This window comes from Kryptolebias marmoratus, linkage group LG15, assembly GCF_001649575.2.
Source record: "Kryptolebias marmoratus isolate JLee-2015 linkage group LG15, ASM164957v2, whole genome shotgun sequence".
Classification (NCBI taxonomy): Eukaryota; Metazoa; Chordata; class Actinopteri; order Cyprinodontiformes; family Rivulidae; genus Kryptolebias; species Kryptolebias marmoratus.
In genome coordinates, this window is record NC_051444.1 from 8,223,495 (window position 1) to 8,242,498 (window position 19,004).

The 19,004-nt window shown below is 39.1% G+C and overlaps 1 protein-coding gene and 1 long non-coding RNA gene across 3 annotated transcripts in view; one reads left to right on the forward strand and one right to left on the reverse strand.

The window, feature by feature from the left end:
- zfhx3 (zinc finger homeobox 3) overlaps positions 1–19,004 on the reverse strand; it is a 321,615-nt gene that overhangs the window by 129,229 nt on the left and 173,382 nt on the right. The window contains exon 5 of one of the 2 annotated variants that reach the window (XM_037980053.1): positions 15,193–15,550. The gene's annotated coding sequence lies outside the window, so the exon portion shown is untranslated. Of the gene's footprint in view, positions 1–3,123; positions 3,740–15,192; positions 15,551–19,004 lie in introns of those variants that run through there. The other variant, XM_017441678.3, reaches the window with a different exon arrangement.
- On the forward strand, positions 1,390–8,717 carry LOC119617743. The gene is made up of 2 exons (XR_005234135.1): positions 1,390–2,912; positions 7,613–8,717. It is a non-coding gene; the product is annotated as an uncharacterized LOC119617743 (long non-coding RNA).

Here is a 19,004-nt window from a genome sequence, read left to right on the forward strand (position 1 = left end):
CTACAGATCCAAACAGAGCAATTTTATTGTTTAAAAAATTTTGCTCCATATCCAACACATTTTTAATTTGAGTAATATAAGTAATGGTTTAAAACAGCTATCTAAATTCATAAATATATTTACACCCAAGTTAAAACAGAAAAGATTATGATAAAATTAAAATCAGAGAGACACCTGAAAGACAAAATTTATTTTTTCTAAGAGAAAAATTAAATTTTAAATATTTGCTAAAGTTATTGACCTGTTGTTTAAATATTTCTTACAAAAAATATCTAAAAAGAAGGCCAATTCTGAAATATTTCAAAAACTGCTTTTTTAAAAAAATCCCTGTGATATTGTTTCAGTGTAATTTGAATACAGTGAAAAATGAATCAAAGATGAGCTTTAAAATTAGAGCTTCAAAATCACAAGACAACACCTGACGATTTTTTTTATCAAAAAGGTATACATGGAAATGAAACCAATGATATTTCCATACGTTTTTTTCCACTAGAACTGTTATAATTAAACATAAATGACAAAGAGGCAAGACAGGAAAAGCAGACAGTTGAGGTGACAGTAAACATTTCTACGCTGTCTTTGTTTTGTAACAGAGGAGGGAGAGAGAGGAAGGAGGAGGAGGAGGAGAGGAGTGTTACTGTCAAACACTGGAGGAAGGAAGATCACGCGTGTTTTTGGCACAGCAGCCTTCCTCTTCTATAAGACACCTATAAGTTTCTGATCACTGGAATCTGAACATGTTAAAATTACTGCTGCAGTAAATAAACAAACTATCTAACAGAACTACAGAGAGGAAGGAACAGGAAATATGATGAATGGTAGAATTTCAAGTTGAAAATCTTTAGCCAGAATGGCAGTTTCTTCTGTCTTTTTTTTTTCTTCCTACTATCTCTGCTCCTCTCCAGCATAAAAAGTAGGGATCTGTTTACCTGACCTCTTCCTCTATGGCCCATGGCTATCTGACCTCTCTGCACTCCCACCCTCAGCCCAGCCTCCCCCACTTTAGATGAGTTTCTCTCAAGCCTTGCAGCCTTAATGTTTAATTTTATTAAAGTTGCTGCACGTCCATTTTTGGTCCTCTCATCTTGAAATGAAGACAAAATCTTAATCCTGCAGATACTGACATCCATATAGTGTATTGTCCCCCCCGCCTTTCCAAAAACAAAACAAAAACACAACAACCATCAGCCTTTTTTCCCCTCCCAGCCAGACTCACTCTCTCCCCCATTATCCTTCGGCTGTTTGTGAGGGGGTTTCCTCTCTTTCTTTTTTATCTCTGCACTCACTCCATGACCCCTGTTCCCCCCTGGTTCTTGCTGTCTGACCTACCCCCCACCCCCTCCATCGACACACTCCCCCCTCCCCCTCTGTCTTTCTGTTTCCCCCATAACACTGCTCATATTCTAGCCCTGCTTCTGCTCGCTCGCAAAACCTTTTTCTCCTCCTTTTTCGTCTATGTCGCGAAAAAAAATATTTTTTTCCCCTCTCTAACTTAATTTAGATCCTTGGGAAAACACTTTTCTATTTATTTACGGAGATTTTTCTATTTGATTTACACCAAAAACCCCTACAAAGGAAGCAGCTGCTTTTCTGTATTTTTCTGTTCATACAAGTTGTTTTTTATCGAAAATATTATCAATTACAGGCAATGGTCATGTTTTTTTAGATGGAGATAGGCCCCTCTTCAGCTTTAGTCGCTTTGCCATTTAATGCAATCTGTACTAAATTAGGAATGTGGATAAATTGGCTTTTTCCAGCAAATGTTAACCGACTAATCGGCAATAAATCCATGCACCAAGCCGCGGATTTACTTTGAAGCGCACTTAAAGTTTCCTGCGGGAACTTTGTGATAAATATTAGGCAGCAGCATAAGGTCACACTTGTAGGGCAGTGTTTTGTTTTCTTTCCGGTTAGCATTTCTCGCGGAAAAGAAAAAAAAAAAAGAAAAATAGAAAGAAAGAATCGTTCTGTTGAATGTCAGCTACAGCGAAGTAAGTCGGAGGCAGCGGAAAGCGGAGGCAGCAGGACAGCCTCTCTCTGTCCTCCTCAGACCACATGTCTGATGTGGGTCAGCCAGCCCGGACTCCAGCCCGTCCGGGTGGAAGGTCCTGCTGATCCGCTGCTGTCATGAAGGAGACCCGGGGCTCCGTTCTTCCTCAACACACCGCATTCACAGAACACACACACACACACACGCGCGAACCCTCTCATGCACAGACACACTCTCTTTCAAACACACACACACACTATCGATTTGCATGTGACTTCGTCAGTGATCGACTCAAAAAAACAACGCTGAAAGGAGGCAAACTGCTATGAAAAATAAAAGCAAAAGAAAACGTGGACAAAGTGGGGTAAAAAGAGGGGAAAGTGTAGAAGGAACTAAAGACAGGGCGGAGGGATTTCACACAGAGAGAGAGACGAGTCGGAGAAGAACAAAACTGTCCCTATATCCAGAAGAGGATTTTATTAGATGGCGGTGGAAGCCCCCGTTTTTGGATCTGGCAAGTGTCAAAATCTGTGAAAAAAACAGAGAGCGAGAGCTGTCTCTCCCCTCTCTCTTTCCGCCCCCCCGGACGCTCACGGACCCACAGGCTGGACTTGGAGCTCCCTTTCTGGGCTGCGCTCATGTGGAGCTGCCGCTGCCCTCCTCCGTCCGCTCAGCGCACCTTTTTTTTTTCCTTCTTCTTCTTCTTCTTCCTCTTCCAACATTTGTGCCTCAAAACACGTTTCTCAACCACCACAACCCCCTCTAAAAAACCTTGCCCCGATCCCACCGAAAAGCACACATTTTGTTTCTAAACCGTGCTTTTCTACGACCAACTGCTCGGGGGAGTCAGTGCGGATCGCTGCCTGTGCTCTTATCTTCCATTCATGAAGGAGGAGAGGACCGATCGCTCGTGTAAACACAGGTAACGATTCAAAACCCGAGAATAAACCAACAACTATCTTCTTGCATGAAATGAACTTCTTGTGGTCGCCAGAATAGCCAGCTCCGCTGCTCGGAAAACCGCGGACGGAGCAGGAAAAAAGGGGGAGATTCAGAGAAGTCACACAGCGAAAAGAATAGGATCGTGGAAACAAGAGAGAGGAAAAAGAGATAAACGCAAAGTTGAAACTTACAATTTCTCGCTGTCGCTTTGTGATCCTCGCTTTTTAATCCAGTATCGAGACGATTTAGCTAAAGATCCCATCAAGGCAGTCTCCTTTTGGTCAGTTTGCGCTTAGGGTGGCAAAAGAAAGATCATTGTTGTTGCGGAGTGTAAAAACCCGAAGTAGGTAGGCTACTATTAGTTGTTAAAGGCAATATAAAAATAATTTGGATGCAAAGCAGGCGATGAGTCTTGTGTTAGAGGGAGCGAGGAAGAGGTGAAAGTGAGATCTGATGATTGAAAAGAAAAAACTCTTTGGATCTTTATTCCTGCTAATTAGTTTCCTGCAAAAAAAATGGCTGTGATTAATTCAGTGCGCATGTGCTTCATTACACAGGCACGAAGGGAAGGGCTAATTAGCCGCCTTCTGGATCAATAAGATTCAGCAAAGGAGAGAGCTCGGGAGAGAGAGGGAGGGAGGGAGGGAGGAAGAGGAGGGAGGGAGGAATGGATGGATAGATACAAGTAGAGGAAAAAAGAGGAAAGTAATGATCAGGAATTGAAAATATGGAATTACGAACAGCGGAAAGTAAGGGTTTGATTAGACGGAAGACAGTGAAAGTTAATAGAGGAGCAGCAGCGGCTACAGGCGAAGCTTTCCCCTCCGCTCTTTGTCACTCTTTAAACACTTTTTATTTTGCTTTTTTAAAAGAAAAAAAAAAGACGCACGCGTGGCTGATAAAAGCACACGAGCTTTATTTTGTTCTGTCTTTTTTTTTCTCCCGTGTTTTTGTCAGGCGTTTTTTTTTTTTCCTTTTCTTTTCGTCCTCAAAACTGTTTCCAAGGCTGGCGAGCTGAATCCACGTTTTACACAACTTTTAAAAACAGAGAAGAAGAAAAGGAAAAAGTCATAACCGACACTCGGCGGATGAAAAAACTTTAATGAAAATGCGCTCGGTCTCAAAATAAAAAAAACACCCCAAAAACGGCAGCCGTGCGAGTTTAGAAACAAATAAAGCGAGAAAAGTTTCGGGAAATTTCGGTGATTTCAGCTCGCAGTCCTGTATACAGTAGATCAGCAAGATTTGAGCTGCGCGGCTGTCCTGTTGTAATCTGCACAGAGCTCAGCTTACCCTAAATACAGAGGCACCTGCATATTATCACAGCTAACTGTGTGTTTGGACCCGTAAATATATATTTCAAGCATTTAGAGGAATACCACATGCTTAAAGTCAGAAATGTTACATCAAGCAGTGTTGACGCTCATAACTTTAACGCCTCAATAAACTTCGTGTGGTTCGACCTGTGAGTTGCGTTCTGGGGAAATTCGGGGATATTTTCATGTTCATTTGGCGCAACAATAAGAATTTTGGTTTGCTGGATGAAAGTCGAACACGACAATGGGTGTTTCTCGGTTTATCACACACACACACACGTTGTGCAGATTTATTAATTCTAAATCAAATGCCAAAACCAAGTGCTCGAAAGTGAAGAGATGCAGCTGTATAAAATAAATTCAAAAAGGGAATTGTGTGAAAAAATATCTGTTTTTATGATGCTTTTAAGCCCAAAATAAGAAATCCGGATTAAATTCATTGTGTTGCTTTACGACACCGTTATAATCTGAAACAGAACAATTGTTTCACAGATGTGTAGGAATACACAGCAGTAAGGTTTTAAAAAATATTTTATATAAATTTTAGGAAGCTCCTGTATGCTGCCTGGCTAAATCCAGCAAAATCAGCTTCTTTCACAAATACTTGCTGAAGTTTCACCGCATCCTGCACTTGTAAATTTTTTAAATCCCGGTTTACAAATCGTGAAACTGAGCAGATATTTAAAATATATAAATATAGGTTTTGTTTTCACCGAGCACAGCAGTGAAGGGAGGACCTGTGAGTGTAGGTGTAACACCGAGGAGTGATGAACAAGCTTCGTGACATCTGTTCCCAAACTTGTGGAAACATGTTGTCAATATGTGTAGGTTCGCTCAAATAATAACAATAATGACGATAAGGTCGCAAAAAAATGGTGACACGAGGCGTTTGTTGAGTTCCGGCCTTTGCATATCAGATTTGACGAATAAGATAGTTATTTTAAAGACAATGAGGTGCTTATTAATTTCTAAAAGCCATGTGTTTAATGCAAACACACATTAGTTAAGCTGTGTCTATCCTTTCAAGTAATTTGACTTTTTAAATCACTTCTCCATCTGTTTTTCCTCCTCTGAGTGGGAAAAAAGACTTTATTGCAAAAATCAACATTTGAGTCTCTCGGTGCTCTTTGTTCTCATAATTTTCCTGTTGATTCTCTGAGGAAACGGACAATCCCTCTGTCTCAGTCTGCACACACTCTCTGTGCAAACAGCTCCATATAGATATAGAGTGGTGTGTTGCAGCGGATACGGAGCAGCAGATTTCCACTCATCGTGTCAGGCTGCTTGAAACAATACGGATCTGTTGCTCTGCGTCGATGTGCCGAATTCCGATGCAGAGTTCACAGATAAATGGCAAACGTGGTCGAATCCCAAACACCGCCTGCCACGAGCATCTCTCCGCACCTGAACAGTCCTCCCATATTCCCGCAATGTCTGCTTCTTAATGAGAAACCTATGTGTTGGATGGAAATGCGCGGCGCAGATCAATTGAATGGGGTTTTTATTTTAAGATGGCACATAGCTGATCCGTTCGTGGTGCTGCAGCGGAGACGATGGCTGATGAAATAAATAGACCATATTTTATGTTCTCCAAGGGCCTTTGACTTAAAGGTTACAGAGGTTATGAAACCCCCGTGGGACGCGGCGTTTCTACAGATCCAATAGCATATATTCCTTTGAAGAGCCTGTGAGACTCAAACTTCTTACATTGTAGCCTATATGGCCAGGACCCGGGTCCCCCTCCCCACCCTTCCATCACACCCTCCCTCCCCTGCCTCCTTCACTGTCCTCTTCCCTCTCGCTGCTGGTAAAATATATGGTGCTGCTGTAACACGGCATTTCCTCAGCAGCTGCCTTTCTATATACGAGCAGCGACAGGCACTGATACCTGTTTTTAAGTAATGCAACATCTGCTGTATAGAATGCCCCCCACACCACCCACCCCTTCAGAAAAAAATAACTAAAAATAAATAAATAAATCAACCCATCGAACTGCTTTTTTTTCTCTTCAGTGTGAGAGGCAGACTGCAGGAATCTCGAGGATTTGCGACGTGTCTGTTCTCCCTCTCTCCCCCCTCTCTCTCTCTCTCGGGAAGAAGAGATTGTAAAAATGAATAGGTTGAAAATAGCGTGCGAGAGGAGTTAAAGGGGGCTGCGAGATAATAAAAGAGTCTGGTGTAATTTGAGGCTTGTATGGAGGCAGCTTTTTCAGGCCAGTCAGTCAGCCAGTCGCCCAAAGCCCGCAACAATGCAAACTTCAGTTTACAAATTAATGCAAAGGGTCTTATTGACATTACTCCATCAGCGGCCATATTGACTATATGGTGCAGGCTAAATCAAAAGAGGACCTGCCAGACGGAGGCCTTGATGCTTTTAGGGGCCTATGCATCAGTGAAAAGAAGGGAAGAGAGGGGGGTCTGACAGGGTCTGAGGCTTTTGTGTTCCCAGCATTCAACTGCGCCTCTCAGTGGGAAGGATAACTGTCCACGTGCCAGCCTCAATAGGCACACATCGATGAGTGGCATTGCAAATTCAACACAACCTGTTGGCTATGACAGCTACAAAAAGAGAGCCTGAAATGCAAAATGCTCCGTGGATGTGGGGCACATGCAGGAGTAGTTGGCCTTCATCATCAGACGGAGGGGCCAAGACCCCCATAATCGCTTCTAATGTGCTTTGGGGGTGACGCGCGTGCACAACTTGACACTTTTAAGAAATATTTACTTTAATGTATTCAAAGTAAATTACACGATATTTTCTGCTGTGGCTACTTGTCGTGCGCGTAGACAATGCACAAAGGGAAACCGAGAAAATCAGCAGGGCTGACAAAAGATAAAAAGCAAAATATACCAGTTTATAAAGACATAAAGAATAATTTATTTCGAAGGATTTGGGAGTTTAAAATGTTCCTAGGTTGCAGTATTTCATAGGAGGGTGTCAGAAATGGTGAACATGAAAAGGTCATCAGAATTTACTTTTGAAAGCATACAGGTTGTGAATATGTTCTGAAAATATTTAAATTAGATGGACTGGGAAATAAAATAATTTAGGATAAAAATCATATTAGTAATTTTTTTCTTTATGTTGAAGTTCAATACGAGTCATATCCAAGGCTTGAACTCCAAGCATGTCTTCACAACTTAATCTATTTTTTCATTTTTTTGTATGTTTAGCCTATAAGAGAACGCGAGGCACTGGAACACGTTTTATCATTTTATTTTTCATGCATTAATTTGTAGCTGGGGATTGTGTTTTAATAAAATAACATCAAGTTGTTTTTGTAATGTTTCACGGTGCTGTGATTTATCCTGATTCGCCTGTATGAAGCAGTGCACAGACTGCAGTGTTTCCATCCCACATGTAGAGTTTGGTGTCCGGCTCTGCCTGTGTTTGGGGTGGATAGGGCAGCTCAGCCAGGTGCGATGGGAGCGCCCTCTTATGTTCAGCCTGACCGCTGGGATCAAGCGGCGAATCAGCAGCCAAACGCCTGTGGACCAACTGCTCTGTTCAAGAGCGCATCACTTTCCCTGCTCTCATTCCGGTTTTTTTTTTTTTTTTTTTTTTTTGCAACTATCCCAAAATATTTTAACCAGCAGACACTAGGTAGAGAGATCAAGGCTTCTGGGAATCCCACACCTTTTATTAGATTGCAGCAAAAAATCAAAAGCAGTTATTTTTTGTGCGTAATTTGTCCAAAATTAGGAGACAGGATGTGAGGAAAAGCCAGCTCGCAGCACATATCGAACCTGAACTTGACCTCAAATCGCGGAACATCCTGCAGACACAAGTTCAGATGCTGCACAAATGAAAACCAAACATATTTTGCCTAATGATATAGTCCTTTTTAATGTCAGTTAAAATATTTTTCATGTTTGTCTTTGGATGCAACGTGTTTGTTATTTACCTCATGCTCGTGCTCAAGCCCGTCTCTTGTGGGACAGAGGACACAGCGCTTTAAAAATCCTGTTTTATATGTTTCTTCAGCTTTTTTTCTATTTCATTTCTCCCAAATATCACACGTTTTTTTTTCTAGGTAATCCTTGTGTAGGGTTTGGAAAAATGCTTTTGAAAGGCTGCATCTCATGTGTAGTAAAGACTTTGTTTGACAAGCTGAAATGCATTTTTTTCCGTGTTTTTTTAGCCTGGATTTTATCACATGTAACATCGAACCCTTAATATGATCTGTTACAGTCACACAGTAAATTTACAGTAAAATAGGTGTTTGTCGACCTGTATCGCTTATAATGCTGTCTTCGACAGAAATTCTTTAAACTTGTGTTGATGAAGTTTTACAAATGTTCTGCTTGTTTGATTTTAGGAGTGAAATGCCCCCTGTTTTTCTTGATTTTATGACTCATATTTATACCCTATTTTATTACGTACAGTATGTTATTGATGTTCAGTATTTTTGTCTGTTGATCGAACAAAATGTTGCTGAAATAAAACGTTAAAAATCCCCAGGAAAAAAAGCCTCATCTGACTGTTTGTTATTCATCTTTTCAGATTGAAATAATTCTTATGGAAATGTGTTTTATAAACATTGTTGAGAGATGCAACCCATCAACTCAGGGGAGAGGAACCTGGCAGCCTATTTTTGAATCCGTCTTGAATTAAAAATAAATAAATAAATAAAAAATTCCGAACTTGCTGTTGGCGGCTGAGGGTTTTGATTTTGGAGCTTTGGAACAGAAGAAATGAGGACGGACCGTCTGGTCAGTCTGCTTCATTTACATGAGAAACAAGAAGGGATATCAATTCCTCTCCCTCATCCATTCACCCCTCCCGCCAGAACTACCTTATTAATGATCCTATGCATTATTCACAAAAACAGTTTTGACATCTGAATTTTAGAGGGAAAAAAAGATCCGTGTTAACCCCTAATTATTCTTGTCAATATTCGGAAGATGTTGCGAAGATCTCCGATGTTTTGCTGTGTTTACTTGATTGGGATTATTTTATCCTGACCACTACGATTAAGTCGAATCCCCCCCCCACCACCACCACCACACACACATACACTCGCGCGCGCGCGCACACACACGCACACACAGACGAATGATTCTCAAAAAGAGAGAAAATAAAAGCAGAGAGCGTGACTCTCTTTCTGACTCCATCTGTCTGTTTCTCTATGCGTGTGTGTGGAAAAGAATGTGTGTGTGCGCGCGTGGTTTGGTGAGTGTCATGTGTGAACGACTGTAAGTGTGAGAGAAAATAAAGAAAATATAAATTTTCATTTATTCAAAACAAGATTATTATTATTATTATTATTATTATTATTATTATTATTATTAAAGAAGTGCACAGGTACAAATGTTCCCCACAACCAAATAACCATATGTGTATTTAATCAACACTGAGCCTCAGTATTAAGTCTCATCATGCCCTTCTTTTAAGTTTAAACTAATACTTTTTTATTAAAAAAAGATAATTTTTAAAATGCATTTTAACAAACCAGCAATTGATGTCACAGTTAAGCATATATCCAATAAGAACTCCCTGAAAAAGGTTTGAAAAGGTCATGTTTGTGTATGTATTTCTTATTTAGTGTGTTTCAAAGAGAACAGCTTTTCCAGCAGCCTGATGGTAACCGTCAGATCTCAATATCTTTCAGGTGTTTGGTATAAAATCCAAACTCAACAATCAGCTTAAAAAAAAGCAAGAGCATAACACGAATAGCAATAAAATAAAAAAGATAAAAGCAAGACAATTTACTTTGAAATGTAACAACAGTATTACAGTTTAGCAGAATTTAACACCAGACTGTCTCCTGAATAACCAATGTTTAAATCATTTAGAAGCAAATGCTGGGTGCATGAGCTGAAAAAAAGGAATAAGCGAAGACCAGGCCTTCAAATATTGCACACTTCAGGTTGATGATATGGTGAATAATGGAGAAATCCGGAAAGCTGCTGTCACAGACTCCGGGTGAGAGAAAGGCGGGACTCGTGGGGTTTTACGCGCTTTACAGAGGCTCACTGAAACAGAGGGATCCCAAATCAGAGCCATATGACTACTTCAGGCAACAGCTACATGCTTGGTAGTGGTGAACCTATCCAAACAGAACGAAAGGGGTGGATGGGGCAGAATCACAGATCCCTACAAAGCCAAGCCTATTTTAATGCCACTTTGTGCTCCCTGCATATGCACTTAAACATAACAAACTTACAGAGAATTATTTTCCTTGATGTCAAGAAGAGCTCCTAAAAACCATGACGAGATGAAAGATGACAAGTGGAAGCAACGCAGAAGGCAAGTACAGATGTAGGATTTTCTCCTGGGGTCAAATCCAAATCTTGCTGCCTCTGGATCACATCATCTGTCTTGTTTGGGTCAAACAAGATGGCAACAGATTCGGGTTTTGACCTTTGATAAGTCATTGCAAAGTTGAGGTGGTAAAATAATTACAATAAAATACTCTTAGAGAAAAAAAAAATGAACACAGTGTTTTATGATCCAAATTAGTGACATAAGTATGATGATGATGCTCATAATAACTATGCACAACCTCAAAAGTTGCCAGATGATAAAGACAGCTTATGATTTCTGTTGCTGTATGCAATGTTTTGCAGTGACCCTGGTCCTGCACATTCAAGCAACCATTCACACAGATGTTACTATTCAGATTAGAGAGAAACGGGCAGACATACATGATAACATTTGGTACAAAAAAAACAATGTCAAGCAGCTCATTTGAAGCCACCCATGATGAAACCTCCAGGTGCATGGAACGCTGAGTTATGTGATTGTAACAGAGGTGTGTTTAAGCCCTGTAAGCTCTCCGACGCTAAACTTTGTGCAGGTGGCCGACAATCTCACTGATACCTGCTCTGTGTGGTGCATTGGGAGGGCGAAGGTCATAGAGCTTTCTGTGTCTATCAACTGCTTTGGCCCCTGTGCATAAAATACCTCAGCAGAGGTGAGTCCTCTCATGTAGCCTTAAAGTGTTTCTGGAGCTAATAAAACCAAGTGGCTCTAGTAGAGTTGTTTCTCTTTTTTAGGTGTCAGCTTGTGAAATAAGTTAACAGTACTGGTGTTTACTTTTGCATGACAGGTGCACTACTGAAGGTTAATCATAAAACCTGAGGTCTGTCCAGTGCATAAAGTGCCATTTTTACATGATATTGTTGGTGATGCACAAACAGAAATTGAAGAAAGATGCCTCATTAAAAAAGTCCTTAAAACCTCTTACGGAGTTAAGCTTTTCAAGAGAAAATAAAGACTTTGCAATAAAATAATTCAATGCAACCTGCTAATAAAGCTAAGATAACCTGTGTTGCAACCCAAAATGTTTGTGTTCGGCTGCCTCCGGTAATAAAAAATGCTACCTTTATTCATTCATTTTTTTTAACTCATCATTTTGTGTGTGTTTAAAGCATGAGGTGTTTGAAGAGAGAAAAAAATAACTAAAAAAATACACACAGATGTCAAGATTAGTATGAATGACACCTTGTTAGGGGAAATTAACAAAAATGCAGTACCACTACCACATTACTGTGGTGTATAAATCAAATTTCAACCCCTTTAACATGTTTTGATGCTTATAGTGACAAGAACAAATCAACATAAAAATGTTGTTTTTTTAATTCTAAAAGGTCTCATTTTCTCTGAGGTCAAACGACCAGCAGCGATTTGATATTTTCTTTTGACAACTGACAGGATAAAATATGTGCATTAAATCGCACATTAGTTCACTTCATGACAGCTTGAATTAACCTGAGATTGTACATCTTTTTACACTCGTTTCAAACATAAAAGTGCATCAATTTCATGTACGGTTTAGCTGTTTCTGTCCATTCTGTTGCCATTACTCAATCTTTTAAATCAGAACTATGATTTTCCAACAAGTAGCTAGTTAGGCTTCAAAGACTTTTAACAATAATACACAACTCATTTCTGCAACACAATTTACTTTAATTAGCAGCGGGAGATTCTAGTTTCAGTTCAGAATACAAAATAGAAAGTATGCAAACTTTAGAACTACTGGGTTACAATTTGTAGCAGTTTTCAGATTTGTACTTTTAGTAGATTTAATGTGAACTGAAGTAGGATGGTCACTTTTATGTCTGTGGTTTTCTCTACTAAGTTTAACAAGACTGACAGAAAGACAAAGAAGACTATTCACTGTTAAGGAAACGAGTGTGTTATATTGCAATTAACATATTGTTGTCGGGGACACATTAGTAGCAAGCTTAAACTTACTATTCTAAGTGCCTAAATATTGTATTTACATCTTGTTGTAAATGTGCACATTCAAATCCATTGCTTTTTCTTTTGAGCTACTACAAACTGGCCAAACTATAATGATAATGCAGGTAGGAGATAAATGTTGATAGTGCTAGAGTATTTTGTACATTCACATGAAGTTTATATATATAACAGCAATATTAACTTGGGGTTTGCCTACATTTTGATCTCATGTTTCTGTATATGTGTGAATACATTTCAGTATAAAGAAAGGGCAAGAGAAAGACGGAAACTGGTTCTAACATGTTCTGTTTAGAATTGTAAATGTATTGCATTGGCCCTGCTGTCCAATTACATATATCTTTCATGTATGAAATCATGCATGTCTTTTTTTTTAATGGGGAGGGCTGACACAAAGGGAGCAACCACGACTGTAGAAGAACAGAGTGCAGCCTACATGAAAAATAAGGTCGAGTGTCGAAGCCCTGGAGCCCTGAGTGAGGAGCACAGCTCTGTCAGCATGCAGGCTGGGGAGGGGAGGGAGGTTACTCTCCCCCAGACAACCCCTCTTACTCCTTTACTCTGCTCTATTATTGTTTCCCAGTTTGTAAGGCAGCTAACCGTTTTAATCCAAAATCTCAACTCAAAATACTTTGCAGATCATGTCCTTAATCAGCTCCACAATGATTAATATTGTTCTTAGAGTTCCATTTTAAAATCTTTTTAAAATGAAGCAAAAACTAATAGTTTATTTGTCCTCTTTTTGCTTATTCTCATCACAACAATCACTCATAAAAAGTATGACTTATCAAAGAAATCTCTTGAGATCTCCTGCTGGTTCTGGCAACATTTTCCTTTGTAGGTTTCGCTTGATTTGCTAAACTATTTTTAAATATTATCTGACTTATTTTACTGTGAAAACTAATGCACTCTTGTGTTAAAAAAATATTTCTACTGTTTGAGCCTAAAACACCACAAAAGGAAGTAAAATATGTTGATTCTTTTAACAAGCAGAATAATTTAATTTAGTAACTTGGCATTCAGTCTTGATTGCTAAATAAAACGCATTGTTGGTTTTCTAAATAAATAAAGGAATAAAAATCTGGCAAAGTGAACAATGTCCTTCAGGAATGTGGCTCTTATAGATTTTTGATACAATGTTTATAATTTATCTATTCAAAACCAACAAACACACAAGGACATTATATGAGATTTTTTTATACTCCCATTAAACTTAACATAACTATTCAATTCTTTGAACTTTTAATACATCCTACTGACAGAAGTTCTGAAAGTATTCAGAACTGTATTGGTTATATATTATTATTATTATTGTAAAGTGTAATTAAAATTGGTTTCCTTGGATATGTTTGCATGTTTACATTTATTCAAGATATGGTTTCTGTTTGAATGCCTACAGTGATAGATGAGTTTTGTCAGACATGCTTTACTTTTTTACAGTATTTAGACAGCAACTGAACTTGTCAGCCACATACAAACTTCTAAGATACTTTTTGGTCGAAGTGATCAGGACAATTGTCTATGCTGTGAACCAAATAACACTGAAATGCCACTTGCAACGCAGCACATATACAGTCTGGAGAGCATGCTGTGATGAACAGACAAGCAAAGTAGCAATGGGTTAATGTGGTGGATGGTTTGTTTCATAAAAGATTATTGCATCAGAAGAATGTAGTAAAGACAAAGAAGATTCCTATGATGATGGAACAGATCATGTTTGTATAAATAACCAGGAGAGTTTAGAGCACCCATCCTTCACCAAGGCCAATGCCGAGTGTTAATAAAACAAATGCTGATCTGTATCTGTCTATATTTTTTGGGTCATTTTAACTTAATTCAGTTTTCACTAGGTTTCATAAAAAATGCCTGGATTTGTGTAATCTAACAAAGTAACAGACATACATACCACAACAATCACATTTGCTCCAGCTCTCATCTATATGTAAAAATAGCACTGTCCACACCCATGTTTTTTCCTTCTATACCAAAGCATCTTTTTTACTACATCTGAGTGAAATGAAAGATTAAAAAAATATATACTAAGAGTTCTCTGCCACATTTACAATCTCTTTGTTTGCCTGACAAACACAACAGAACCAGATAGGTGGCTGCAGAGCCAAAAAAAAGAAAACCTCAGGCAAAATAAAACACAATGTCTTAACAACAGCTCCAAATCAAACCAGCTGTTTAACAGATAGCTAGTGACTGCTCCCATTTACTGTCGGTTTGTTTACACAACCACAACATTCTTGTGAGGCTAATAAAGTTTTACATAGTAGAAAACATGTAATTCATGTTTTTTTTTTTAAATTCATTGATATGTGTCCATTAAGTTGTGATTATGATTAATGTCAAAGTGTCTGAATGACACAATGTTGTCTATAACAGATGATAAAGTTTCGAAAGTTACATGTCCTGAGCTATAGAAGCTATGTTTGTTTATATTATATAATCTAAGAAGTCACCTACACCAAGATTGAGCTGGTGACCAGCCATATCCCAACCCTGAAGAACCCAGAGTGAGCATCCATTAACCATACAAGTCCAACAAATTCAGACCCTCTAATCTGAGATGAACGAACGGTGCAGAAAATGAAAGCAAGGCAGTTATCTGCTTTCCTTTACACCAAATCTAAAGGTAAACTGACCATGTGGGGGCCAGGTTAGCTTCAAAGCCCTGAAAATGTTAAAGAGCTTAGGTCTTGGACAGCAGGAGCAAGGGGGTCTTCACAGCCTTACCTGATGGGGTTTTTGGTTTGAGTTCCCAGTGCACGGAAGGCTCTCTGACTGCGTTTCCTTTTCAAGTGTCTGTTTGAAGTCAGCATGCAGAAAGGTCACGCCCTCTTGGTCTCAGCAGGTTTGGTGAAGCAATGGTGGATGGCCAGCAACTATTGCTAATATTCAGTCTTTCTTTGTGTACACAAAAATAAACAAAAAAGGATGTAAAGCTATTGATCCAGTGCCTGGGCACCTGAAGAAGTTTTGGTGAAATATTCCTAGAATTCCAGGTATTTCCAGGATTTCCAAAGCTATATGTTTTGGGATTTAGGGACTCCCAGGTCACAACAACAACATCAAATCACAATGATGCCATTGCCTAGAGGAAACAGAGAAAAGAGAGAGACAGAGAAAAACAGATTTAGAAACATGTTTTGAACACAGTTGGAAACCATTATAACAACAACAAAAAAAAAAAGTTCTATGGCAATCCTTTAGGAGCCCCACAATTTCAGTACCTCATCCCTGAAATATGAGCACATAATAAATGTCTTTCAGGAGAGGTAAACCAGAACAGTATGATTTCCATCAAGACCTCAAAATTAATCATCTGTTTTCAGAGTCAACAAAATTAATCTATAATTATTTGTATGCTACTAGTGCTGGACGGCCTGGCATGATTTCAAGATTACATTTAACAGCAAATGAACTGCTGTGAGTAATTTCTTTTCCTCATACCACTGAAGACTTTTCAAATGAAAAATGAAAAAGATTTGCAGAGAAACTTAATTTCCCTGTAACTAGAACAAGACATTCCTGTAATAGCATATATAATTGCTTGTTCTGTGGAGGATCTTCAGTATTTGACAGCAAAGTCTTACAGACAATACTTGTTTATTCAACAGCCGATTTAAGTGCTGGTAAAACATATATATATATATATATATATATATATATATATATATATATATATATATATATATATATATATATATATATATATAATCTTTGAATTCAACAAGAGTTTGTTTTGTGAAGTTGGGTAAATATGCTTGCCATATGTTCCAATAGTTCTACTGCAACAGAGATTGTAACAGTATGGGAATACCGACAGCTTGTGATAACTGAATAGCTCGTTTGACGCCACATCCATTTGAAAATGGGTAAATTTTTCCTTTTTTTCTTTTTTCTGTACCTTTGTGGTTGCACTGGAGTTAAAGCTCATGTTTAATTGTTCCCAAGAGCTCTTAGAGCTGTGCTGATAAGGAGCTCTGGGGGTAACATTTAAAATTGCAACAAAAATAACCAGAGTCTCACTGGTTGCAGGTCTGATAATGTGACAAAAGAGGATCCAGAGAGCAAAGAGAAACAAAGACTGGTGTAAAAAAAGAGAGAGGTTGGGGGGAAGAGAGAAAGAGAGGAGAATAGGAAAATGACACTTGTGATGGACTTTCAATTGAAATAAGTTCCTTGTGACTTCATTGTCCACTCAGCTTTTCACAGTCCTCTCACTTACATCCAGAATATCAATTTGAATGATGCTCCATTTAAACTGTCTTAAATGAAGAGAATACAGTGTACCACTTGCTAATCAATAACTAAATTATTTTTATGACAGGGTTTTGTCAGCAGTTCTAGTAGACAGAAAGCAGTGCTGTTAATTTGTCATCTCTCTCTTCCTCTCTCTTACGCTTCATCCAGGGCCACGACTTCCTGGTATGTTGAGGGCGACCTGTGGGAGTGTGTGTGTTGGATCAATAGCCCACACACAGTAGAGCCGCAGGCGATCCCTGACCTGGGCTATTGATTAGGCTTTGCTCAGCTGCCAATAGCAATGTGCTGGATGTGACACCAGGCTAAAATGGGAGCTGAGGAAGGGGGATTCTGAATTGCCAGTGGCAGCCCCACAGCACAGCACAGATAAAAGTCAATTCCACTTAACCAATCACTGACAACTAAATAGTTAGTAGATACAAGAATGCACCAAGTCTGTGATGGCAGCAGCTAGAATGCTTTGGGGATTTTTTTGTCTATGACCTGTGTCAAAGGTAGCAAAAGGCCAAAGGAGAAACACAGTCAGATGTGTTTATTTGTCTTCTAATGTGGTCACTGCTCATTCTCCATGTTACACCTGCCTCATCAATACATTAGGGACACATGTAGTTGAGTACTCCCTATAGACCAAACATGCATCAAGTGTTTGTCGAGTCAATAAAATAAAAAAGAAATAAAGCACTTTTAATGAGGTTTTAGAAATGTTAAATATAATGTGATGAAATGAAGGATACAGAGGATAATGTTTATTCTGTAAAACATCTGTGTTCATAATCTCATGTTCTAACAAACATTAAGCTGTAAATTTGAGTGTCTGTGCCTACACACAGATGTAAAGCAGTTCCACTGCAACTGTCAGACTCCTTTCGATCCATTTTGCTTCCAGTCATTACGAGCCAATATTAGAGTAGTTTACATGTCACTTTGCCGGTACTTTGCCTCATGAATGTGATTCTGTGGCTACCATCTTGGCATGCATTCAGCACCTATCTATGACTCTATATCTCTCCCAAGTAATTGCTGAGTGACAGAAAGGCAATACGGAACACTTCATTATAAGACAGCTAGACTAACTGGACAGTGGCCTCTCAGCTAGAGGTCACCCTGGCCAGACTGACCTTATCTGCCCAGGTCGTCAGGGGTCAGTCACCCAGAATCTGTAAGGACTTCACCACAGTAGCCGTGAGTGCTGTACAACAAGAAGAGCTGACCCAGGTGAACTGTTCCTATCAGGTATTGATTGCTGTTTGTCTGCTTCAGCTGAGGCTGCATGGACTGATCTCCCATCATCGGGGTCTTAGGGGCAGAGACTTCAGTGTGAAGTTACGTATCGGAAGTAACTGGAGCGATGGTACTGCAGGATCCACAACAAGACTTGTGGGGTTGTGGGAAAAAAAATCAAGATGGACAAGAACAATGACATGTCATGACAGGACAGGAACTGGGACTGCTTTAAAATCTAAAGTTTCTTTTTCTAGGGTATCAAGTTTTTTGCATGATCATTTTTATGTGAGACTCTGCTGTTATAAATCCTCTTAGAAATTTAGCACATACTGATATTCACGTTATTTTAAAGATGTTGAGTTAAATTGGGGGGGAAAAAAAATCATTGTTCAAATCCAGAGAAAAGAAATTAACCAACGCCAAGGTCTAGCTGCATTTCTTTCCGTCACCCATCTCTTTTGCTACTAAACAAGGATACAAACATATCAGATTGTTAGTCAGTAACACCATGTGTATTTGTGTGTGTTTGTACCAGCTGGTGTCTGTGTGAGACCCTTTATGTACATATTAAAGCATCTCTGTTGCTCGTTAACTCTCATCTCTCTGCAACCGCTTGCCACCGTACATATTAAATCACATTAATGGCAGATGAGCTCTTGCACTAGAGAGACAGGCATCTGTTTGAAACTGCATTTTATTACACTTTGTTCCGTTTAATAAAAAAAAAAAAAAAAAAGCTATGTGAATAGATAACCGGGTTTTAAAAAAATTCCAGATAAACAGCACCGATTGCATCTCTAAATAATAAATGATCCTCTGTAGACGGGAATATGACTGAAAATAATTGAAGACAACAATGTCCTATAAGAGCAGCGCTCCAGCAGTGCTGATTCAGAAAGCCTCATAACTTCAAACATTCAGCCATAAAGTATAGATAATCCGTAAAGAAAGACATGCACAGCTGTTTACAGTTTCTTTCTAATTACAGGAGGGAGTTTATACTTTGTTAAAGTTGATATGTGTTTGATGGTTCCTCCATTCCCCCCCCCCCCCCC